The 25,458-nt window shown below is 44.2% G+C and overlaps 1 protein-coding gene across 4 annotated transcripts in view; it reads left to right on the forward strand.

Moving 5' to 3' along the window:
• Positions 1 to 2,614: 2,614 nt before the first annotated feature.
• The window catches only part of ITPR1 (inositol 1,4,5-trisphosphate receptor type 1), a 353,524-nt gene continuing 330,680 nt past the window's right edge, over positions 2,615 to 25,458 (forward strand). For all 4 annotated transcript variants that reach the window (XM_010365717.2, XM_030921814.1, XM_030921842.1 and 1 more), the window contains exons 1-2: positions 2,615 to 2,875; positions 3,703 to 3,778. The gene's annotated coding sequence lies outside the window, so the exon portion shown is untranslated. The remainder of the gene's footprint in view (positions 2,876 to 3,702; positions 3,779 to 25,458) is intronic.

Raw genomic sequence — 25,458 nt, forward strand, 5'->3', positions numbered from 1 at the left:
GATTGTCCAACTGGATCTTCGGAAAACCCCTGTTAATATTCCATTGTTTCTGAGTTAGAAGCACATGAAATAATTACCCTTCACTATTTACCAGTTACATAGGCATACACTGATTTGTTGAATTTGCTTGAAAAGTAGAGCTGAAGATCCTTTGAAAATGGAAGAGGTTTTCATGGGGGAAGAGATGAGAGGGGGTGAATGAGAAACATTTCCTTTATATGGCAGATGCAGGAGTTTCTTGATGATGGAGAGAGGCAGCTTAAGGTATTAGGCACTAGACTCTAGTGCCTAGTGACCAGGGGATAATGCTGAAAGAGAAGGGAGGGCAGGAGCGAATATCGTGAACACAAACTTTGTCTATTTCAAGAGCTTTGCCCCTTCCTGGACTGGTATTAAATGCATATCTGAGCAGGTAAATGCAGTGCACGTGTTTACATTGGGGAGGTAGCGGAGAGTAGTAGTTTAGGTCTATGGTTCAAGAGTCAGCTATTTGTGTGATTTTGGAGGAAGTAATTTAACCGCTTTGTACCCCCCACCCCCAGTTTTCTAATAAGTAAAAAAAAGTCTTAATAGGATTTAATTAGGTGCTATACAGAGTTTAGACCAATGCCTGACATATGGCATTCACCCAATAAATGTCAATAATTGTGATTCGTTTTGGCATTATGTCAGTAATAACTATTAGATATGATGCTCCTCTAATTTGTTCCTAAAGTTTCGTAAGACTCTACTCAATATTAAGGAATCCTGCTAAAAAGTAGACATATTCGGCCGGGCGCGGTGGCTCAAGCCTGTAATCCCAGCACTTTGGGAGGCCGAGACGGGCGGATCACGAGGTCAGGAGATCAAGACCATCCTGGCTAACATGGTGAAACCCTGTCTCTACTAAAAATACAAAAAACTAGCCGGGCGACCTGGCGGGCGCCTGTAGTCCCAGCTACTCGGGAGGCTGAGGCAGGAGAATGGCGTGAACCCGGGAGGCGGAGCTTGCAGTGAGCTGAGATCCGGCCACTGCACTCCAGCCTGGGCGACAGAGCGAGACTCCGTCTCAAAAAAAAAAAAAAAAAAAAAAAAAAAAAAAAAAAAAAAAGTAGACATATTCTAATGAGAATCTCCTTAAGATGGCAAAACTGCGGCAAAGAGATGAAAATGACTTGCCCAAGGGCTCAGAGGCTGCTCCTAAAATGGGGAGAAAGGCTATTTAAGGCAATGGTGATGGATTTCCCCAAAGACAAGGGTTTCAGACACGTAGAGTATGGAACCGGAATCCAGGCTGTACCACTTAACTCGAGGCGTCATTTGGGAAGTTACCTGATTTCTCTGAGCCCTGGATTGTGCACCTGCCAAATAGGTATAATAAATATACCTACAGTTGGTGAAACTCAATAGCATGAAGTATGAAAACTGCGTGTGGTCTGGGCCCAATAAAATCAGCCTCTTCATTGATTATTATCATTATTATTACTATTGTTATAACAGATCTTTAGGCGGCGTCAGGAAGTGCCTGTCTGGGATGCTATAATGTGTTTGGCTCACCACTATGCCCCAGCTCCTGGCACCCAGTAAACACTCAGGAAACGTTTGAGGAATGAATATACGTCATTTGAGGCAAGAGAGGGCAGTCAGCCGACTGCCCCCGGGCTTAGCTCTCCCCTCCTCGCAAAAGCCGGAGCCCGAAGCAGCCTGCAACCCGGGAGCCCAGGCACTACTTGGCAGCGGGTGAAATCCACCTCGCCCCAGTCGGAGCTGTTGGAGAGCGCCCCGCCTGGATGCGCATCTCTGTGTGAGCGGCTCTCTCCCAAGCTCTTATTTTTCTGGTTTGCGGTTTATTTACTTAAGCATTTACAGCTCCCAGGAGCAGAGGGACTGCTAGAGGTAGGGTCAGGACTGAGGTCGCGGTATGTATTTTCTGCCTCCCAATCTCAGAGCCGGCAAGTCACAACACGACTCCTTTATTTGTGCACCGGAGAGGTCTGCGTTTCTTTACCTCCTGAGGGGCGACAAAAGACACGCAACACGGGCTCAGAAAAGTGCTCTCACGCGACTTGCCTGTGTCTCCGCTTGCGTGGACCGTCGCTCCCAGGCTTGGTTTTTCGTGCAAACCCGAGCAGGGCGGAGCAGATTAAATAAAGACAACCTCGCGCCTTTAATCCTTGACCGCAAACACTGGCGTTTTTGTGCCCCGGATTTCTGAAATTCTTGGCTCGGGGACCCAAGGCAGGGGGAGGGTGGGCTTGTAAAAACTTCCCAAAGCAGAAATCCGAGCTCCTAGCCCCTCCCCGGCCCCAGTGACAGCTGGATTCCAGGGAAGGGGGGCAGCCGGAGGAGACGCGTCCCCAAGGGTTGCAGACGCTTCCCAGGGGTGGTTTTGGATGGCAGGCTCCAAGCCCTACCCACCCCAGCCAAGGTACGGGATAAGTAGCCTGAAAGCCTCGCAGGACGCCCCTCCCCTGTCCCCGCGCGCGTCTATTTAGGGCCCAGCCCGGGCGCCCAGGGGGTTCTGGGACTTGTAGTCCCTCCCTGCAGCCTCAGGCGCCGCCACCACCCGGTACTCGGACTACATTGCCCAGGGAGCTTCCCGGCCTATATAAGCCGCCCGGAGCCGCTTCAAAGTGCAGTAACCATGTGGATGTGCTGCTGAAGCGTTTCCTCAAGCTCGCTGGGGTGGGAGGAGAGGAGGAGGAGGAGGAGGTGGTGGTGGAGGAGGAGGCAGGGGGTGGAGAGAGAGAAAGCGCACGCCGAGAGGAGGTGTGGGTGTTCCGCTTCCATCCTAACGGAACGAGCTCCCTCTTCGCGGACATGGGATTACCCAGCGGCTGCTAACCCCTCTCCTCGCCCTGCTCCCCCAAACCGGCGTGGCTCCCCGGGCACCAAGGTAGCGGCTGGGGCCGGGCAGAGGGCGCGGAGAGTTGGCACTGGCTCCCCCAGCGCAGAAGTTTTTGCCCCGGTCTCGGGGAGATATCGATGCATGTGCATGCACTTGGCATGCATTTGGGGGTTCCTTTACTGCGGGCAGTTTTTTGGGGGGAGCTCATTTGAGGCTTAAAAAACAAATATCCTCGACTCTAGTGCGTGGCTTTGGGGGCTCCCTGTTCTGGACTGGTGTGGCATTCCCCCAAGTTGGAAACTGTTGCTGCAGCTGCAGGAAATAGTTTTTTTTTTTTTTTTTTTTCGGAGAGAGGTTGTGGGGGTGTCATATGTGAGCCTGCTCAAGGAAATAATCTTTCTAAAAATGTAGCACTCTCTTGCGCTCCATGGTGGGGAGAATAATGCATGTGTGTGGGGCCCCCGTGGGGAGGGTTTTTAAAAACGGAAGAAAACCGGGGAAGCGGTGAGGGATGAAGTGTGGACGAAGCTCATGTCCAGTGAAGATGCGGGCTTCGGATACTTGGCCTCCTCACCGGGAAACAAGTGCTTTGGGATCTGCCAAACACTTCCCTTAGTTCCAGCCTCCCGCACGTTCGAAGTTTGTGCGTGCCTAGTCTCACTTGTCAGTTACATCCTGGAAATAAGAGTAGTTACCTGTAATCGTCGCCCAAGCGATCCCACCAACCTGCCTGCCAAGTTTAGAGGGTGGGGTGGGGAGGGGTCTCCCCAGGGAAGGAGGCTAAAGAAGTTGGAAACTTGTAATTTGGAGCACTTCTGTTAGAGACTCATTTTCCGCGGTCTGGTACTCAGTCTTCTTTCTTTCTAAATATTTAGGAGCTGACTACAGAGGAGCAGGATTTGCACCCCTCGCTGGGCTTGTTTTGGCAACAGAGTGCCTGACCTGGGTCAGGTGAGTGTGGAAGCCTGAGTGCTGTAGTCAGTAATGAGTGTTTGTCCTAAGCCTATTTTAAGTTCTATCTAAATCGCCAATGAGGTGGGGAGTAAGAAAGAAAAAGGAACTCCGTGGCTCAGTCTTCAAAATTTGCCTCTGCCTTTGGTGAGGGCTTTTGGGAGCAGAGGTCCAGTGGACTGTCCGTTTCTTGGACGTAGTTCAGAACTGAAGGAGCCTGAAGGTTTATGAGAGAGGTGGGGAAAGCCATTAAATGGAGCAATAAAACGGCGGCCCATTGCCGGTGTGAAAAGCGTGCTGATAATTTAAATTCTGAAGGACGCAGTGTATTTCATATGCCAAGATGTGTAAGCAGTATTAACTGCCTCTCTCCTTCAAGAAATAGTCACTCTTTTCTAATTTTGAATGTGTGCTTAATCAGAGTAGGTTGGATTGCAAGAAATGAAAGTGGTTGCTACAAGTTGAAAGAATTAGAACTTTAAAAAGGGAAGTGACTTACTGGAGCTTAAGATAGTAGCATCCAGCCCTTGACTCAAGCCACCTGAAAGTCAAGGAATCTGGCAGATCCCTGTTGTTTTGGGGCCTGTGGTGGAATATGAGCTGAGAGCAGCATTTATCTGTAAACACAACAGTTCCTATTTTTTCCCCAAAATGGTCAGACTGCATTTGAAGAGTGGGAGGTTTCAGCGGGTGCACGTACATCACTATTGCTGCAGATTTGGCCATCAAAAGTTTTTTCTCCTAAAATGCTCAGGAACATGGTAAATAACAGGGTAACAGAGGTGGGTAGGGGTGGGTGGCTGGGTCTTTGTAACTTTTTTAACATTCTAAATATTTAGCTGTTCCCTGGGCTACAATCTTTGGGCTTTTCTAATGAGAAAATAAAAGTCAGACACTTCATTATAGTGGTATAGTGCTTTTGTTTCCTGTTGATAAGATCCTTAGGAATACTGGCAGAGTGAGAAACATTTGGATGTGAGAACTCTAGTTTCTTCTTGAAGTTCTTTTATTGACTCACATGGCTGTGTGGGTGCTCCTAAAGCCAAAGATTAGGTCCAGTTCCCCTCTTCAGAATTAGCTGTACAACAAGGAGAAACTGGTCCACAGACTGTTTTCTATCTGGTTGCTAAAAATAATAAGATGGACACATTAAGTACTTGTAAGCCGGGTCCACAGCCACGTATCTCAGAAACCCTGTGCGACAGATGCAGGTGAAGAAACTGAGGTGCAGAGAGTGAAATCACTTGTCCAGTAGCTAGTACAAAGTAGGAGCAATGTATAACCTCAGGCGGTGAGGCTGTACTGCATCCCACAAATGGACCTAAGTTGATTTGGGGATGCTGGTGGTGAGAGGGAAGCAAGGAAAAGTGGTAAACTTACTGCTATTGATGAAATAACTTGCTTACAGGCCACCAATGACGAAATAGTACTTAACATTGATATAAGAAGGAAAGGATGTAGCCACAAACATAGGGATAAAAGAGTGCAGATATTTGAGGAGGTATTAGATGTTGTAATGAGTTCATTTTGGAGAACCTAAATGGGAAGAGTAAAGAGAAACAAAACAAAACCACAAGGAACATTATGTAAGTTAAGCATTAGGCTCACCTCCTGGCTGAAATACCTCTTGATTATTTACATCAAAGCATCTGAGTAGGTAAAAAGGATGAGGCATTTCTCCATCTGAATAATTCGAAAGTTTAAACTGCAGTTAGTCTGGAATGTGAAACGTTGATACCTTTTCATATACCTTCCAGTTTGCTTTGCAGCCAGTTGTGCAGATGTTTTTGTTCTCTATTTTTTCTTTCAAGTTTGTGTGTATGTGTATATGCACACGTACATTGAAAGTACAATCTGCTCTTTGAATAATTCAAATCAGAACAGAAAATCCTTTCAAGATATCGTTCTTATCAGGCAGGGAAAGTTCTTCATGTTCTAAATGAATTACTCTGACTCTTGCATTGAGACCTGTGAAAGTCATTTGGGGTTGACAATGGTATCGCTTTGAACAAAGTGATTGTCTTTTGGAGGGAATTGGCGTCTTTTCTTTAGGAATGAGAAGTGGAATGGTTGCTTAGAAAAAAAAGAGATAGATGAACTCCACAGAAAGATCAACACAGTCTTTTTCTTCAAAATATTTTCAAGTGAGGAAGATCAGAGTGTTGGTATTACAGGGAGGAAGGAGAGTGGGCAGAGAGAAAGATAAAAAAGAAACCTTTAATCCAATGGTGTGCAACCAACTGACTTCCAGAGGCGGGGGAATATTACATGGCTTTTCAACTTATTTATAAAGATATCATGGAAACTCTGTCTGATTTCTTCACAAGCAGCTCTTAGAAAACAAACCAAAATAAAACAAGCACCAAATATGAACAACAGAAAAAACAGCCAAAATAAAAGTAGGCCTGAAGTTAGGTTTCTAGGTCAAGCTGTCTTTGGCTACATCTCATTAAGGAGTCTCTGCAAGGCCAGTGTCTATCTTGTTTACTATTGATTTGATTTTTAAAAACAAAACACATTGCATTTACAGGTTGTCAACCAGAAGTGCGTGCAGTTTTTTTTTTTCATTTTTGCTGTTTTAAGTTTGTGCATGGCTCAATTGATGAATGCAATTAAGGCTTAAAGTCAGTGATGTGAATGACATAACTCCTGTGCTTCCTTACAATTGTCTTGGTGTCTGTGGTTCTGAGATGATTGCTAATGAGGATAAGCCAAATACACCACTGAAACCGTCACCCATTCAGCTTTGAGATTTCTAAATTGGATGTAGTTTAAGGCACATGGTGTGGTAAATCTATTTAACAGACTCTAAGGCCTGTTCAAGTTGTTGTGTGTGATTCAAGTGTTTTATTCTTTATTCAACAAATTTCTTGAGCACCTGCTATGTACCAAGGTGTATTCCAGGTGCTCAGGATATAGCAATGAACAAATCATCCTGTTCCCAAGAGGCTTACATCCTAGTTAGTGGGAGGCAGCCAATATAAATAAATAAGTATTACAGTATTAGAGGTAGTAAAGGCTACGGAGAAAAAGAAAACTGGTTAAGCGGGGAACTGAAAATAACAAGTGGAGAAATTAGATCCCTTGTGCATTGCTGTTGGGAATGTAAAATGATGAAGCTGCTGTGGAAAACAGCATGGCAGTTACTAAAAAAAAATTAAACATGAAACTACTTTATATCCCAACAATTCCACTTGAAGGTATATACTTTAAAAAATTGAAAGTAGGGACGTGAGTAGATATTTGTACACCTGTGTCAGTAGAAGCATTATCACAGTCGCCAAAAGGTAGAAACAACCCAAGTCTATTGATGAATGAATAGATAAACAAAATGTGAAATATACATACAATGGAATATTATTCAGCCTTAAAAAGGGAATTCTGACACATGTTACAATGTGAATGAACCTTGAAAACATGCTAAACGAAACAAGCCAGAAACAAAAGGATGCATAATTTTATGATTTTTCTTACAGAGGCATCTAGAGTAGTCAGATCCCTGCAGACAGAAAGTAGAATGGTGATTGCTGGGGGAGAGAGAAGACAGGAAGGGGGAGTTAGTGTTTATTGAGGATAGAATTTCAGTTTGGAAAGATGAAAAAGTTCTGGAAATGGATGGTGGTGATGTCGCACAACAGTGTGAACGTACTTAGTGCCACTGAGTTATAATATTTCAAAGTGGTATATTTTATGTTATGTATGGTTTACGGTAATTTAAAACAACAAAACATGATGAGGGGTATTAAGGGAGTACTCAGGTGGGGATTAGATCTTTACTACATGACATCTCAGCACAGATCTGAAGGAGGCAAACGAGTTGGCCTTATAGATATCAGGGAAAAAGTGTATTTCAAATGTCAGAGCAGCAAGTACAGAGGCCCTGAGATAGGAGTGGGTGTGACGTGTTGGAGGAAGGAGAAGGTGGCCAGGGGAGAGTGCTCCGAGTTCAAGAGGGAGAGGGAGTCAAGGTCCAGACCTGTAGGGACCAGATTTTGCAGGTCAACAGTGATTTATCTGAGGACTTGTAAACTCTCACAGAATTCTCAGTGTGGTTTTCAACATCACAAAACTACATTGTCCTTTCTGAAGAGGCTCTGGTAAGGTTGGCAGGATCACATACCAGATGGGAACTCAATAGGGGGTAAAACCCAGATTTCCGAACTGTCTGGTTAATGACAGGACTTACCTGGGATTGTAACTCATTTCAGTAGAAAAGGAAAGTTTGACAAATAGGTGAACATACAGTTGACTTGGAGAGCAAATTCTAAGAACTCAATGATAATCATGGAGTTTCAGCACAAACCTTCTATGTCCTACCGCCACCCTGCGGGTATCCAGTGTCATTTTAAGAGATATTTACAAGGTGGACTAATATTCTGCTCTCCAGCATCCTTGGGGAATTAGAAGCTTCACATCAGTGATTCTCCCTAATAAGGACCCCTGTGTATGTGCAAACTTAAAGCAAACCTCAAATTTTATTACTTAATACATAAGATATACATATTCATGTAGCACACACCCTGGACTCAGCTACTCAGGAGACTGAGGCAGGAGAATTTCTTGAGCCCAAGGGTTTGAGGCTGTAGTGCACTATGATTGCATCTGTGATAGCTACTGTACTTCCAGCCTGGGCAACATAGCAAGACCCCATCTCTATTTAAAGAAAATTTTTAAGGAGAAAAAGATAGCATATTCATTGTAGTGCAACATTAGGAAATAAAGATGAGCAATGAAATAAAACAAAGCAATTCCAACTATTCGAGATTAGGGTTTCAGGCTTTTCCTCTAAGCATGCATGTGTAAAATGTATGTATATATTTAAATTTCATACAAAGGGACTTATATAGTACCACTCATTTGGTAAATTACCTTTTATACATCTCGAACATCCTTTCTAAATGTGTCTACCCCTTTGATGGCCTTTCATTTTTATTGAGTCTATGTTTATACTTCCTTGATATATATACATATATACATAGATATTTGTAAAAAAATACATATAATAATTTTACACATAAACATATTTAACAGTTTGAATTAGGATCCAAATAAGGTAAATACGTTACAAATGGTTGATGTCCACTAATCTCTGTATTTCTTCTACAAATCTTTTTTCCATGCATTTTTTTGTTGCTGTTATTGAAGAAACTGGGTGATACACATCTCCACAGTTTAGACTTTGCTGACTACATCAGTGCAATGTGGTTTAACATGTTTCTCTATCCCCTTGGTCTATTATAATTTGGTAGTTAGATGTAGAGGCTTGGTCAAAGTTAGGTTCTTTTCTTTTTTAAATTGAGAAGGGGTCTCACTACGTTGCCTAGGCTGGCCTTGGACTCCTGGTCTCAAGCAATCTTCCTGCCCTAGCCTTCCCAGTAGCTGGGACTCCAGTAAGTCTACTCTGTAAACTTTGCTTAGGTGGGTGTGAGATGTTGGATGTCTACTCTTGTTATATTAGCACCCCTTGATGCTCACTACCCAAATCCATTAGTTCTTTAGTCAGTGAGAAATGGGCTGGTAAAGTTCCTGAGATTTTGACACAGCCCTTGTAATCTTTGCTAGCTTTTTTGCTTTCTATATAACAAGATGTTCTAGGCTCATCTTCTCTATTTCTTGTTCCAGACCAAGAATCAGCCTTTTCTTCAAGGAGCCTTTGCCCTTTTAAGAGGGAAATTTTTTTTTATTTTGTTTTTTCAAGACAGGGTCTTACTCTGCTGCCCAGGCTGGAGTGCAGTGGCACAATTTCAGCGCACTGAAACTTCTGCCTCTTGGGCTCAAGCTATCCTCCCACCTCAGCCTCCTGAGTAGCTGGGACTACAGGCATTCACCACCACACCTGGCTCATCTTTTGTGTTTTTTGTAGAGATGGGGTCTTGCCATGTTGTCCAGGCTGCTCTCAAACACCTAGACTCAGGCAGTCTTCCCACTTTAACCTCCCAAAGTGTTGGGATTACAGGCACGAGACATCACGCCTGGCCAAAATGGTATTTGGAGATCTCCACTTAGGGCCAAGATCATCCTTATCTTACAGACGAGAAAACAAATTAAAATGAAGAAAACTTAAAACTTGAATTTCCTAGATGAAAGCATTTCCAAAATGCTATTGACCTATCCTTGCCTTTTTGCAAAGAATTCTGAACATAATCTAAGCTTTTTTAAAAAATTGGTTTTGGATTTAGCCTTAATGTCCTGAGGCTAAGACATCGTTGTTCTCCCCAGATGAGCAGGAATGTTACTCTTGTTCTGTATACATGTTTTTCAAACTCTGTGACAACCCACGAAGAGGTTGTTAAATTAATTTAGTGGGCCTTGATGAACTTTTTATTTTTAGTTTTATTTTTATTTATTTATTTTTTTTGAGACGGAGTCTGGCTCAGTCGCCCAGGCTGGAGTGCAGTGGCCGGATCTCAGCTCACTGCAAGCTCCGCCTCCCAGGTTCACGCCATTCTCCTGCCTCCGCCTCCCAAGTAGCTGGGACTACAGGCGCCTGCCTCGTCGCCTGGCTAGTTTTTTGTATTCTTTAGTAGAGACGGGGTTTCACCGTATTAGCCAGGATGGTCTCGATCTCCTGACCTTGTGATCCGCCCGTCTCGGCCTCCCAAAGTGCTGGGATTACAGGCTTGAGCCACCGCGCCCGGCCTATTTTTAGTTTTAGAGACAGGGTCTTGCTCTGTTGCCAAGGCTAGAGTACAGTGGCATGATCCTGGCTCACTGCAGCCTCAACCTCCCAGGCACAAGCAATCCTCTCACCTTGGCCTCCTGAGTAATTGGGACCACCAGTGTGCCCCACCACTCCTGGCTAATTATTATTATTATTATTATTTTTGTAGAGATTGGGTCTCCCTATAGTGCCCAGGTTGGCCTTGAACTTCTGGGCTCAAACGATCCTCTTGCCTTGGCCTCCGAAAGTACTAGGACTGGAGGTGTGAGTCACCAGGTCCGGCCAAACTTTTTTTTAATGACATAACCTAGAATAGAAAACATGGAAGTGTATCGCATGGATACTTAAGAAGAACTATGTACGTCGCAACAAAATTCTTTGTCTCACATAGACAATGAACATTGGTTTGTAAGCTCAATATTTTTCTTACTCTGAGCTGCAGTCAAAAGTTTGAGAAACACTGTACTACATCTTTGCCACTCCAAATGTGGACCCCAGACTAGCGTTACTGACATTAACTGGGAACTTGCTAGCAATTGCAGGCTCTCAGACCCTACCCCACATTCAATGAATGAGAACCTACATTTTTGCAAGATCCTCAAGTGATTCACACACACGTGAAAATACGAGAAAATCTGCATTGGAGGATGCCTATCCCTGTGCTTTTTCAGTGCTTGTCATTTAGTGTTTCCTTTGCTTTTTCATGGCTAGTTCTCACTTGTTGAAGCTGAAGCTGACCTTTGTACTTTTCCCCTGCAGCCTTATTTTCAGTGAATTGGAAAGGTAGGCTAATCACCAACCTGAGGTGAGAGTAAGTAGCTCTCGCACGATTCCCTCTCCGACAAACATGGAAACTTTCATGCTTATGTTTGGGGGATGCTTTTATTGGGTCTTCAGATGAAGATAGAAAGAGACCAGAAGGTACATGTACCCCTACTTAGAGTTGTGCAGTCACTGCTGCTCACCGGCTGTCATGGGACACTGAGGAATTTATGTTTCATCATACTTTCTGACCTGTCCCATCAGCATAACTTCTGGACTGCTTGATATAATGCAGCTCATCAGAAGAAGGTGAACATAAGAAGAATATCACTAGCCTCCAAGTTTCTTGCTGTTCATTTTCATTTCAGAAGGAGCTTTATCTGGGAAATAATTTTCTTTTGCAAGAACAGCTTAAAAGCATCCCAGGCACATATTTCTGAACAGAAAAAGCTGATATGACACCCAGATGATGGACGTTCATTTGTTTGCCTTGTTGTGTGTGTGTATGTTCTGCCTTATGTGTCCCTCCCCACCCTCCTCTGTCCACCTCGCCAAATCCTTCTATTCCTTAGGGCCAAGCCCAAATGCTTCCTCCTCTGGGAAGCTTTTTCTGATACTTGAAAATCTGTCATTCGGAACTCCAGGGCCCTGAAACCTGTTTTCCTTATGGGCCTTTTGTTTTTTTAACTCATAAGAATACCTGGCACACAGGAAGTGCTTTCACAATTAAGTAATTTGTATATATGTTTTTTTCTCCCTTTGAAGGCTGCTTGGAAAAACTAATTTTTTGTATCCCTCTCCTTTTTTTTTTTTTTCTTTGAGAAGAAGTCTCGCTCTGTCACCAGGCTAGAGTGCAGTGGCATGATCTCGGCTCACTGCAACCTCCGCCTGCCGGGTTCAAGCGATTCTCCTGCCTCAGCCTCCTGAGTAGCTGGGACTACAGGCACGTGCCACCATGCCCAGCTAATTTTTGTATTTTTAGTAGAGATGGGATTTCACCATGTTGGCCAGGATCGTCTTGATCTCTTGACCTCGTGACCTGCCCACCTTGGCCTCCCAAAGTCCTGGGATTACAGGCGTGATCCACTGCGCCTGGCCCCTATACCCCTCTCCTGATTAAATATTTCTTAAACTGACATCTTTCTTTGAAAAGCCTTACAGCCAGGCATCATGGCTCACGCCTGTAATCCTAGCACTTTGGGATGCCAAGGTGGGTGAATGACCTCAGGTCAGGAGTTTGAGACCAGCCTGGCCAACATGGTGAAACTCCATCTCTACTAAAAATACAAAAAAAAAAAATGAGCTGGGCATGATGGTGGACACCTGTTGTCCCAGCTACTTGGGAGGCTGAGGCAGAAGAACTGCTTGAACTCAGGAGGTAGAGGTTGCAGTGAGCTGAGATGGCACCACTGCACTCCAGCCTGGGTGGCAGAGTGAGACTCCATCTCAATAAAAAAAAACAAAAAAAGAAAAGCCCTTTATTGCAGAGGGTGATGTGAGGACTGTGAAGAGATATATTAAGCATTTCCTTTTGATAGCTTTTGAGGTGTTGTTTAGTACAACTCTAGAGGACTTATTTGTCTTGGGAAACTGTTGAGTATTCATAAAAGGTAGTGGAAAAATCAGGTAGTGAAACCAAGCTGTTCTCAGGTCATAATGGTGTTGCCCTGGTGAGCCACAGGATAGGGACTCCGCAGTACCGAATGTTGACTGCTTCTTGGGTAAGGGGCAAAACATGGAACATCTGTGCATCTGTTTCCTCTTCTGTAGAATAGGTGTAAAAATAAAAATACCTGCTTCGGGTCATTGCGGCCGAGTTGTCTAAAAACAAATGTTTGCAGAAGGCCTTACACATAAAAAACAAAGCAAAACCTATCTATGTCCTAGAGCAGTGGTTCTCAATGGGGACAGGGAGGGTGATTTTGTCCTCCAGGGGACATTTGGTATCATCTGGAGACATTTTTGGTTGTTCTGTCTGGCAGGCAGGGGTGGGGTGCTACTGGCATTTTGTGAACAGAGGCCAGGGATGCTGCTCCACAGTGCACCGGACAGCCCCCCCCACCCCAACACACACACACACACACACACACACACACACACACAAAACAGAGAACTCTCTGCCCCAGAATGTCAGTAGTGAACAGGTTGAGAAACCCTGTCCTTGAGTGAATTTTTCAGGCTTGGTGAGACTTTTATCCCTCTCTGAGGATATTGACCCAACTTGATTTGCTGTTTTTTTGAGGTTTGGGCTGTGTGGGCAGAGGGGTGTCTTTTCAGGCTGGGACTGACTTCAACTTTTTAACAAAATAAGAACCCTCCCCCTCTCACCCCCTCCCAAAAACCAAAAAAACCAAAAAAACACTGGCCTTGGTATCTGGAGCCCTGTGGCCTAGCTTTGGCCACTCGTCGGGTGTGTGACCTCCAAGAAATCACTGGGCCTGTTTTGTTTTTTCTACCCATAAAATAAAGAGTTTGAGCTAAATGCTCTCCACTCACCAAATCTGCAGCTCTCTGCCTTGGAGATGTTGAGCTTTTGGTTGGCTTCTCTTACTTTGGCCTTGAAGAGTAGAAGCCGTGAGACTGAATGTCAGAGCAGGCATCTTTTTTGAGAAATAACTGTAGATACTATACCTGGTTGGGGAAAAGGTTATTTAGCAGACATGTCTGAAAAAGCGAGTAGGTTAATTTTTGTGTGTGTATGTGTGTGTGGCAGGGGGAATGGAGAATGAGCAACATTGTATTATACTAGAGAATCAGTCCTCCAAACTTCAGATTTACAGCTGCTATTTCTGGGATGTCATGAAGGGCCTTGCTTAAAGTTGAAACTTCTGAGTTGGTGACTTCCTTTGGGACTGCCTGAAAACGAAAGCAGAATACGATTTTCTGTGCTCCCAGAGAAGTGCTTTTTGCAAGAGAATAAATTATCTGATGATGGGGACACGCTGCATTTCTGAGGACGATCTGATTAGCAGCTAGTGGGACAAGAAGGCAAGGAGGGGGAGCTGTGTGAAAACGTGTGGGGAGGAGGGTGGCATTGTGTCCAAGTCAAAAATGTGCTGTTCATCCTCATTTCACAATAAAGATGATATCGTCAAGCATCTTTGCTCAAAGGAAGTCCAAAATTAACCCTGAGAGTGCCCAGGAACAGAAGCAGAGACTGTTGTAAAGGGAGCCTTTTTCTCCCTCTTGAACAAGTTAACCGTAAATGTGTTAGGTTTTCTCTACCCCGTATTTACAGCTATATTACCATATATGTACCTGGGTGAGGACATCGCAGGGAGACTTGTGCTCACTCTGGAGGGAGTTTCCTTGGCCTCTTGCCAGGAGATTGATCAAATGCCAGCAGCTCTTCCTTTTCCTGGGCATACTCCTTTTTTTCCTGTGAAAGACCTCATGGTTTGCCGGGCTCAGCCCATCGTTAACCTGCCCTGCTGGGTACTGCTTGACCTAAAAAGTGAAACGGTGCCTTTTTGTCTTCATCCTTATCTATGGTTCTGAGAGGCCAACCGCCTTAAGGCCTTTTGGCTCACCAGGTGCTTTGAGCAAAAGCCCTGTGTGTAAGCCCCTCTCTTTGCGCCTAACTTTAAAGGAAGCTTTTTTTTTTTCTTTTTCTTTGAGAAGGAGTTTTCCTCTGTCGCCCAGGCTGGAGTATAGTGGCATGATCTCAGCCCACTGCAATCTCCACCTCCCAGGTTCAAGCAATTCTCCTGCCTTGGCCTCTCAAGTAGCTGGGACTACAGGCACAAGCCACCATGCCTGGCTAATTTTTGTATATTTAGCCAAATATATGGGGTTTCGCTATGTTGGCCAGGCTGGTCTCGAACTCCTGACCTCAAGTGATCCACCCACCTCAGCCTCCCAAAGTGTTGGGGTGACAGGTGTGAGTCACTGTGCCCGGCCTTGAGGAAGCTCTTTGATTTTTATTATTTTTAAAGCAAGCAGCAAGAAAACCAGCGCCAAAGGACTTTGGCAAGGGGCTTTTGTCTTTTAGGAGGTGGAGGTAGTGTGGATATGCCAAGAAAGAACGGGGAAGGCTGATGGATTTGTTGTTGGCTACATTTTTTAGCAGAAGAATGACTGTCCAAATGCAGGTGCTTTGGGGCCAGGTGGCAAAGCTTGGCAACTGGAGATAGACGCAAAGGGTGCTGTGTGAGTGAGATGCTGGCATTCACTCCTCACCTGGCTGTGCTTTGCTGGTTCTGGTTTTATTACGAATAGTGGGGAAAACATTCTGTTGGAGTTGGCATTGACATGTCCAGGTCAGTGCATCTCATGTGTCCCTTTTGTATATTCACTTGTCATTTGAACTTTGCTGTTTTGGCAGAGCTGATCCTCTGCTGATTATAAGCCTAAGAAGTTTAGAGAGAGTAGTTTATGAGAATAGAAAATAGAACAGATTAGAAAGTAGAATTATGACAGCAGGCCGGGCATGGTGGCTCAAGCCTGTAATCCCAGCACTTTGGGAGGCCGAGACGGGCGGATCACGAGGTCAGGAGATCGAGACCATCCTGGCTAACACGGTGAAACCCCGTCTCTACTAAAAATACAAAAAACTAGCCGGGCAAGGTGGCGGACGCCTGTAGTCCCAGATACTTGGGAGGCTGAGGCAGGAGAATGGTGTAAACCCGGGAGGCGGAGCTTGCAGTGAGGTGAGATCTGGCCACTGCACTCCAGCCTGGGAGACAGAGCCAGACTCCGTCTCAAAAAAAAAAAAAAAAAAGAAAGTAGAATTATGATGACAGCAAATAGGAATGCTTTCTGTGTCCCCGTTTCTATTTTCTTTTTCACAATTAATTGTCAACATAACTATGAGATAAGCGCTCATTATCCCCATTCTGCAGATGAATAAATTGAGGGCCAGATAAGGGAAGTAACTTGATCGAGGTTACAAAATTCCCATTACATTTAGAATAGAAGGCCAACTTTTGACCCTGGCTTGTGAAGTCCTACTGGGTCTGTCTTATTTACCCTGCCTTTAACCTGTACTTTCTTCCTTTCCCCATTAATGCTGCAGACATTGGGCTAGCTTTCTGTTTCTGGAATTTGCTAAGCTCTTTTTGCTTTACAGCCTTTGTACTAGCTGTTTGCTCTACCTAAAATGCTCTTCCGCTTGATTTTTTTTTTTTTTTTTTTTTTTTTTTTTTTTTTTGCATGACTGCCTCTGTCTTGACTTTCAGGTCTTCGCTTAAACGTCTCATCTCGTTTTTTCTGACCAGCCAAAATTGCATTGTCACTTAATCATATCACCCAGTTTTAATTGTTTGCATGTGCTCGTCACTATCTGATTTGTCTTGCTTGTTTCATCTGTTTCCTGTCTGTCTGCCCTCACTAGAACATAGGTATCACGGGAGCAGGGACCTTGCGTGTCTTGCTTTGATCTGTATCCCCAGTACCTAGTGTAGTGGTGGCGTATAGTAGGTATCAATACATATGTTCTATAAGAAGGAAGAGTTAAGTTTCAAATCGAGCAGTTCACTTTCTAGAGCCCTGGCTGTTCAGTTGTATATTTTACATTTTCGTCCTGTTAATATATAAAGTTTCCAAACTTATACAGTGAGAGTCCTAAGCATACAGTCGATGCCAGGGCAACTCTTAAAGAAAAGTTTATGGCAACAGTTTTCAAACTTCTGGCTCTCAGGAGCTCTTTACATGCCTAAAAACAATTCAGGACCCTAAAGAACTTCTATTGATGTGAGTTACATCTGTCTGTATTTACCATGTTAGAAATTAACACTGAGAAAATGAACACTGAAAAAATATTTTTAAAAACCCATTACACATTAACCTATTGACATATTTTTAATGAACAATAAGAGTATTTTCCCAAACAAAACTTTTGTGAGAAGAGTAGCTTTTTTTTTTTTTTTTTTGCGAATCACTTTGAGATCTGGCTTCATAGAACATAGTTGGATTCACAGATCTTGTATCTGTTTCTGTCTTCAGTCTGTTGTTACATCACGTGCCTTGCAGCCTCTGGAAAACTTCACTGTACATGTGTGAGAGACTGAGTGAAAATGAAAATAATGCCTCGATGTTATTGTGAAAATAGTTTTGACCTTGAAGTTTCCCTGACCCTTGGGACACCATTGAGGGCCACCAGCTCCTAGAGTACATAGGTAATTTGAAATGTGGGGCATGGAACATTAGAGAGAGGGATAAATTGAAGGCTTAAGTGACAGAGTGCAACTGACCATCTCTAAGTCTGGGTATTGTATCAGATCTTCCTGTTCAGAAATAAGGGCACGGGGATACTTTTCAGTTGTTTTTGTAACAAAGCAAAATAGTTGTTTTGCTTCCTAGTTAAAGCTCCTTCTGAAATGCAAAGGAAAGCTGAGAATGTGGAAGCTAGTGGTACTTGTCTTACGTTCATCTTTTTCTTAGGAGCAAGATTATACCAAGCAGTCCAGAAGCTCTGCAGTGGGATGGGTCATTAAAAAATTATAAAGCTTAGGTTCCTCTCTGTGTCTGAGAATAGCAGCTTCAAGTGTAACTTCCTTTATAACTGTTAGTCTCCAACCCTTAGTTGGTTCTTTTTGTAGCTTTTGGCCTCAGATGAAGTTGTGTCCTACAATAGAAATTAGATTGATGCCTATTGCTCTTAGGTTCTGTCATAACTGGTGTTTAAGGAACCAGGGTAGAAGCTTTTAATAATAGATGAGCTATATTCTGTGCTAGCCAGCTTCGCTGTTTAAGGAGGTTAAATGATTACAAATTCAGGTCTCTGGGGGAGTATTTTTCATGTGTCTTGGGTCAGTGATATTTAAGATTTTCACTGTTAAGGTAATTGTGTGGTAAAATACAGAGGAGCTTGGTCATCAGGAAATTAAAGGTGCACTGTGGGAAGGAGGTGAGGGGGTGCAGGCATGGCAGGGGATCCGAAGTACCTGATTCTCATGCTTAGAATGGTCTCATTTAAGGTCAGACTGTCAGCGGGACTGCCCTGCCTCCCTATTACTGAAAGTCAGACTGTTCCGCCCCAGTAGCCAGGCGACTTCATCTTAATTAAACATAGGAGGCTTGCCTTTGTGTCTTGGTAAAAACCGGCAGGTCTGTGGTTTTGGTGTCCCTTAACTAGTGTAGAGTCAGTTTCTCATTTCCTCTCAAGCCTGTCCACCCTTGAGGATTAAGTGATCCCTTAGGTAACTTCTTGGTTAATGTAGCCTCAGTTTCGGGAGTTGTTAACTTTTAAATTCAGAATTCTGTGTAGGCGAAAATCGAGTTTTTTTTTTTTTTTTTTTTTTTTTTTTTAATGAATGTAATGCAATTAGTTAAGTGTGTGCAGGAGAAATAATAGATGGAAAAATTTCAATAAATGAGTTTTCTGCCACAGTCAAGTGAGTGAGTTTTCTATCACACTAAAAGCTTTTAGAAAAAAAAAAAAAATTCCAAACCTATCTTGAGCTGCTGCTTAAAATTAAATGAACATATTTCTTTTTTAGTGAGGCTGTGCTTTGGCCTGTTTTAACACCAAAGTGGAAGAGGTTCTAAATATTGAATTACTATCCCTTTGAAGAGGTTTCTACCACCCCCACTGCCAGCAGGGGACCTAGATTGATGTTAGAAGGCGGGGGAGTTGAGTTGAGGTCTGGCCAGCTTGGGTATTGTGAGTTTGGGTACTGAAAAACAACAGTACTTTGGAGATGCTGTCCAAGTATCAGCCACCTCGTGGGCTTACAGAGGATTAAAACATTTCTGGGATCCTTGTTTCTCCAGATGTATTTCCTACAGTATTGACCAGATAAGCAACATTCATCAAGTACAAGAATCATACGACAGAGGTGAATGAAGACTATGAAGGAACAAAAACGAATGTTTTCATTTCAGACTCATTCAGACATACAGAAAATGAGCATAAAGGGCCAAGTATTGTGTTGACCACTTTATGTGAATTATTTGGTTTACTCCTTACAATGACCCTGAGAAATATGAAAGGTTGCCCCCTTTTTTACAGATAAGAGAGCTGAGGTTCAGAGAAGTTGTGGAAGTTGCTTAAGGACACACAGCTGATAATTTATGAGGTTAGAATTCAGACTCACATGTTCTGAGTCTGTTCCCAAGTGTACACTCTTGTCAGTACTCCAAGCCATTTTGGACATGTGGAGGGGATGGTCAATGGGGATAAAAGTTACAGTATCTTCCCAGGGATAAAAGTTAGATATTTTGTTTCTTGCTTCCAAATTTCTCATAGAAATCTATTGAAAAGGGCCAGGTAGGCTTCTGTTCTTCTTGATCCAACACTGTAAATTTGCTTTAATTTGTTTTGGAAAACAGTCACCTAAAAAACAAACCAGGTGTGGTGGCTCATGCCTGTAATTTCAGCACTTTGAGAGGCGGAAGCAGGAGGATTACTTGAGGCCAGAGTTCAAGACCAACCTGGGCACCACAGTGAGACCTTGTCTCTACAAAAATAAGAATGAAAAACTTAGTCAGACGTGGTGGTATGCACCAGTAGTCCTAGCTACTCAGGAGGCTGAGGTGGGAGGATCACCTGAGCCTGGGAGGTCAAGGCTACAGTGAGCTATGATTGCACCACTACATTCCAGCCTGGGTGACAGAGTGACACCATGACTCTAAAACAAAACCAGTATAAACTCTTCTAGGCAGCAGATAAGATGGCACTAAAATGACACTGAACCCATATTTGACTGCTTGCTGTATCCCAGGTACTACCAGGTACTAGGAGGCAACAGGGAAGAAGACAACTAAGGTTCTTGCCCTCATGAGTTTGCAGTCTAGTGGAGAAGACAAACAAGTGAATAAACAATGTTAGGACAGTGGTAGTAGACCCAGGTTGCTATATAGAAGAGTATATTGGAAACATATAACCCAGTTTTGGGAGGTCAGAGAGGGTTTCCCAGAGGTGGAGACATCAAACTGGCACTGTGAAGGTGAGTGGCAGTTAGCCACAAGTGGTGGTGGGGGAGGGAGGGAGATACCTCAGGCTGCAGAGACAGCATGTGCAAAGGCCCGGGGAACAGAGCATGATGGGGGGCCTGGAGAAAAATCATTATGTCTGGAGTATGGAGAGCAGGGGGAAAGGTAGGCAGGGCTAGATCATGAAGAGCTCCAAAGAGATGTTGGAAGGTTTTAGGCGGGGAAATGATATGGTCTGATTTATGTTTCTAAAATATCATTCTGGATGTTGTATGCAGAATAGATTGAGGAAGAAAGACAGACTCAGAGAAATGAGTAGGAAGGCCTTGGGGAGTCCAGTTGAGAAATGATACTGGCTGAGACTCAGGTTAGCAGGGGCAGGGGGAGCTAGAAGATTCAAGAGAGACAGTAAAGCTTAAAGTCAGCAAAAATTGATGCTGGATTAGACTTTTTCATTCATTTATTCAACAGATATTTACTGAATACCTACTATGTGCTAGGCATTGGTGTTTGGAATACAGTTGTATATAAAACACATCACACACAGACCTCTAGAATACAACTTGTGCCTTGTAGGGTGTCAGACAGGAATTGCACAAATAAATGGGAACTTGTAACTGAGATGAAGGCTGGGAAGGAGAGATCCATGGTGCAGAGTTTATAAGAGTAGAATTTAACTTCATCTGAGGGGATGGGGAAAATTTTCTGGTTGAATTTAGAGCTGGAGGGTGACTTGGCTATAATTAGAGCAAAGGGTGGGGTAGGGATGAGAGTGTTGTGGGCTTGAGAAAACAACACAGGCAAAGGCCCTGTGGCAGGGAACATGAGACAGGGAAGACTGGAGGAACCACCAGGCTTTGCTGGTGGTCACTGAGAAATGGCTATGAAGGAGGAACAGATTGGGCAGGCAGGTAAATTGTTTTTGGTACATTGAGATGCTGTGAGCCACCAGGAGCAAAACTCTAGTAGCTGTGGGTCATGAAAGACAGATTTGGGAATCCTCGTCATGTAACAGTGACTGGAGCCAGCAGAGTGGACGAGAAGACCAGGAAAGGTATAGAGAAGGCAGAGAGCAATACAGATTCTGAAGAGCAGCTCTGGCTTCTCTTCCCCAAAGAGATCTCTCTGCATTTGTGTTTTTCTTTATTTGCACCTTTCTTGGGAATAGAATCAAATCCTCCCTGCCCCCCCCCCCCCTTTTTTTATGCACAGCTCTGGGAGCAGTTTCAATACAGGGCAAAGGGAAACTCAGCCAGAGGGTGGTGTGAGGCTCAACAAAGCTGCCACAGCCCCTCTGCAAGAGTATCTCCCAGAGGCAGTGATCTACCTTTCTTTGCCTTGGCCAAAGCCACCTTGGAAGAACCCTGGTTTAACAGGTGCTTCCACCCATCAGAATGGGTGGTGGGTGGCGGTGGCGGTCTAATAGGAATAGCATATATTGATGGCACACCTACTTCATGGCCGATGCTTTGCTGAGTGTTTTGTAAACACCATCTTGCTGAACCTCATGTCAGCTTGCTGAGGTAGGTGCTCTTATTTTCCCCATTTTACAGCTGGGAAAAGCGAGGCTTAGGGAAGTTCTGGAACTTGCCTGAAGTTCAGTGAGTAAGTGGCAGAGCTGGGGTTTGAACCTGGGCACTTTGACTCTGGAGCCTCAGTTCCTGCCTGCTATGGGCTGAGAGGTGCTCTTCACGTCATGCTGCATCAGGAATTGCGGGGAGGATGGTGATGCTTTGTGAAAAGAAGCAAAGCCTTAAGGAGAAAAAATCTAGATAGTATTCACGTATGCAGAGGTCTTAGATGCGTCAGAGGACAGATGAATAGCAAAAGTTCTGGCAGGCAGCTGTCCTTTGTGGGGCTAAGGGAGGGGACAGGAGTAATTGCTTTATTGTTTTCACAGGCAGGGTCTTGTTCTGTTGCCCAGGCTGGAGTGCAGTGGTACGATCACAGCTCACTGCAGCCTGGAGCTCCTGGGCCCGAGTGATCCTCCCAAGTAGTTGGGATTACAGATGTGTGCCACCATGCCCTGCTAATGTATTTTTATTTTTATTTTTTGTAGAGATGGGGTCTGGCTGGTCTCAAATGCCTTGCTTCAAGCCATCCTCCTGCCTTGGCTGTTTAAAATGTGATGACAGGCATGAGCCACTGTGCGTAGTTTAGGAGTAATCGTTTGAACAAGGCTGTTTGAACATAGAGTAGGCTCTATTGCCCAGTGAGACCATCCATAGCCAGCATGATGGGGAGATTCCATTATTGGGCAGGAGGTGGAATTACATGCTTTATAGGGTTCCTTCCAACTTTTATTCCATGATTCTGTGTTTTTTGAAAGGCTAGAATGCTCTGTGGCTGGGAGTTGAGTGTAATTCGCTATTGTTCACCTTTTTTCATCAGGAGAATTAGGAAGGATAAATGATCTTCCCTGAAGTAAAATCTGTCCTCATGGTTCATATAGGAGTTCATTTGTTATGATACACATATGGCTTTTTAAACAGGGGATCCTTTACTGAGTTTAAATTTTGATGCCCTGGAGTCTTTCAGAATTCTACTTTGTCTTTCATGGAAGAAAAATAAAAATAACGAGCATAGAGCAATTTCAAGTATGTCAGCCACTGTACCAGGTGCTTGTCAAGCATTATTTCATCCATTCCTCACCACAGCCTCTTGAAGTGAGTATTATGCCCATTTAACAGAGGAGGAAATGAAAGCAGAGAGGTGGCTATGGGCTCCTAATAATAAGCTAAATAATAATAATAATAAGAAGAAGAAGAAGAACTGAGGGACAGAGAGCCAGGGTGGAGCGCAGGAGCTGAGTGCCTAAGCCTGCCCTTGTGTATGTCAGGCATGGCTTGTCAGCAGAGTCCCGGGTGTCCATAAGCGTTTGAAGTTCCACAGCTCCTGGCAGGTTGGCGCCAGCTCTGTTTTCTCTGAGGTGGTCCTTGTCATGGTGTGAGTGACACAGGAGCCCTGAGTGCAGCTGCTAGAAGTTCACAGGCACAAATGGTCCATGATCAGATAAAAAGGCGGGCTCTCCCACCCAGCTCTGAACAACAGGAAGTCTTCCAGAAGATTGCTCCTAGGCCCATCGCTTCTGGGGCTGACTTTCCACCTGCACCCCTCCAGGCCACAGAGGCCTATTCTGTTGACTTTCCCAACCTTTGTTTTTCCTTCCAGGACATCGCTGATAATTGCACTAAAACCTATCCTCCTCCCCTCATCTCCTTCCTCCACTTCACTAAGGGGAGGCCAGAGGAGATCTCCAGAGGTTTCTAGCTAGACCAGCAAGCTTTCTGCCCAGTCCTTTGTGAGGGGAATTATCACATGAGACCCCTGGGGAAGGATCTGTCCTCCCCAACTTTTTGGTTGTTTTTAATTAGTACCCCTGGCGGATTGCCCAGAGGATCATTAGCTGTGGTGGGTGGACTGGCCTGTGATTTCAGGGGGAAATGTAAAATGTAGCTAAAGGTTACTTGTTCAGTTATCTTGGCCACTTAATAAGTATCTTGGTTAGAAGATGCTTATTTTTTTTTCTGACTTCTGAAAGTGTTACAGAGCCATGGTAGAAAAATTAGAAAACAGAATTGTGCATAAGAAGAAACTTGGTTCTCTGTAATCATCTGGAGTATAAGAACATTTAACATTTTAACCTGTGTTCCCAGGATCACTGTTGATAAACAACCTCCACTGAAGAGTCAGATAGACCTAGGTCGGGTGCGGTGGCTCATGGCTGTCATCCCAGCACTTTGGGAGGCTGAGGTGGGCAGATCACTTGAAGCCAGGAGTTCAAGACCAACCTGGCCAACATGGCAAAACCCCATCACTACAAAAAATACCAAAATTTAGCCAGGCTTCGTGGTGAGTGCCTGTAATCCCAGCTACTCAGGAGGCTGAGGCAGGAGAATCGCTTGAACCTGGGAGGTAGAGGCTGCAGTGAGCTGAGATCGCACCACTGCACTCCAGCCTGGGCAACACAACAAGACTCCATCTAAAAAGAAAATGTCAGATAGACCTGGGTTATAACAACCCTGGTCCTCCTGCTTGCTAATTATATGTGACGTGGGCATCTTACCTCTCTGTATTACACCTCAGTGTCTTCAACAACAAAATGGCAATAATGGTAGGTGCCTACCTCCTGCTGTGGTCATGAGGATTCACTAAGAGAACATTTGTAAAACACTCAGCACTATGGTGGGCATGAGAAAGCCTTGATAAATGCCAGCTATTATTATCAGAAAAGAAAATAATGCAGAACTGTGCTGTAGGCATGCAGTGTCCAGACATCTATTGCAATGATCAGCTGCAAGCAACATGGGATACATCATGCTTTGTCACTCGAGGACACTGAAGTGTCTGCTTCTTCCCATTAAGGGCCTGGAATCTTTCGGCAGGGTATCCAGGTGGTGGTGATAGTTCACAAGACAGCAGGCATTTTCTGGCCTAGTCTCTACTGGGGCTGAATGCTTATCTGAAGGGTGATTCTGAAAGGAGAGCCTTAGTCACACTGGACAAGGCCCTAGCCCTCTTGCCGGAGCACATACCTGTTCTCCTGCATTTGGAAATTCTCTGGTGTCCTTTCGGGAGGCCAGGGTGTACAGACACAAATTTGGTCTGGCTCAAATTTCAAACAAATTATCTTCTAATAATTGGTCTTAGAAGTGTGCTGACTTCCTGACCTTTTAAGATGAAGTTTTACAATATAAGCACAGAGGGGAATATTAATCTCCCTTGATGTTTTCCATTTGTGCCACCTTTCTGGATGCTGTTTAAAACATTGGTTTGCCTTTAGGTATAAAATATGTAGTTATGAAGAATTAAACAGTGACTGACGTGATTCCAGAGAGTGGTACTTGGCAAACTGTCCTTCTGCACATTATTTGTGTGTCTTCCCTCCAGGTCTAGGGATACTGGCTCTTTCGTTTGAGAGTTTGTTCTGTGTTCTCAGTTGCTGTCTCCCTCTGTAAATAAGTTCATGTTTAATGAAATGCTCTTTATCTCCCCTGCAATGTCTGGGTTGTTGGAGGGGAGGGATGGGGATGACAAATTAGCTTCTCCCTGCAGCTTCTCACAAGCAGGTTCTTTTACATGAGTTTGCTTTCAATAGCTGACATTGCTGCTAAGGTAGGAGGTTGCTTCCTGAAGTGTCATGCTGATCATTGCTGCATAATTCTTCCCGAAAGAAAACTTGGCACCCAGAAAGCAATTGAAGGAGACATAATACTGTTCCACACCATTACAACTCTTGTGACTGTGTGGGGTAAATGGCTTCTGGAAGGGGAAGTTGAGTAAATTGATGGGTAAAGGGGTCTGGGTTTGGAGGAGGGGTTTTGGGAAAACCTGGGTTGCCCTGGGCATCTCCACACCAGGTGCCTGAGGAAACACGGGGTGA

Source organism: Rhinopithecus roxellana, chromosome 1 (assembly GCF_007565055.1).
Source record: "Rhinopithecus roxellana isolate Shanxi Qingling chromosome 1, ASM756505v1, whole genome shotgun sequence".
In the NCBI taxonomy this organism is placed as follows: Eukaryota; Metazoa; Chordata; class Mammalia; order Primates; family Cercopithecidae; genus Rhinopithecus; species Rhinopithecus roxellana.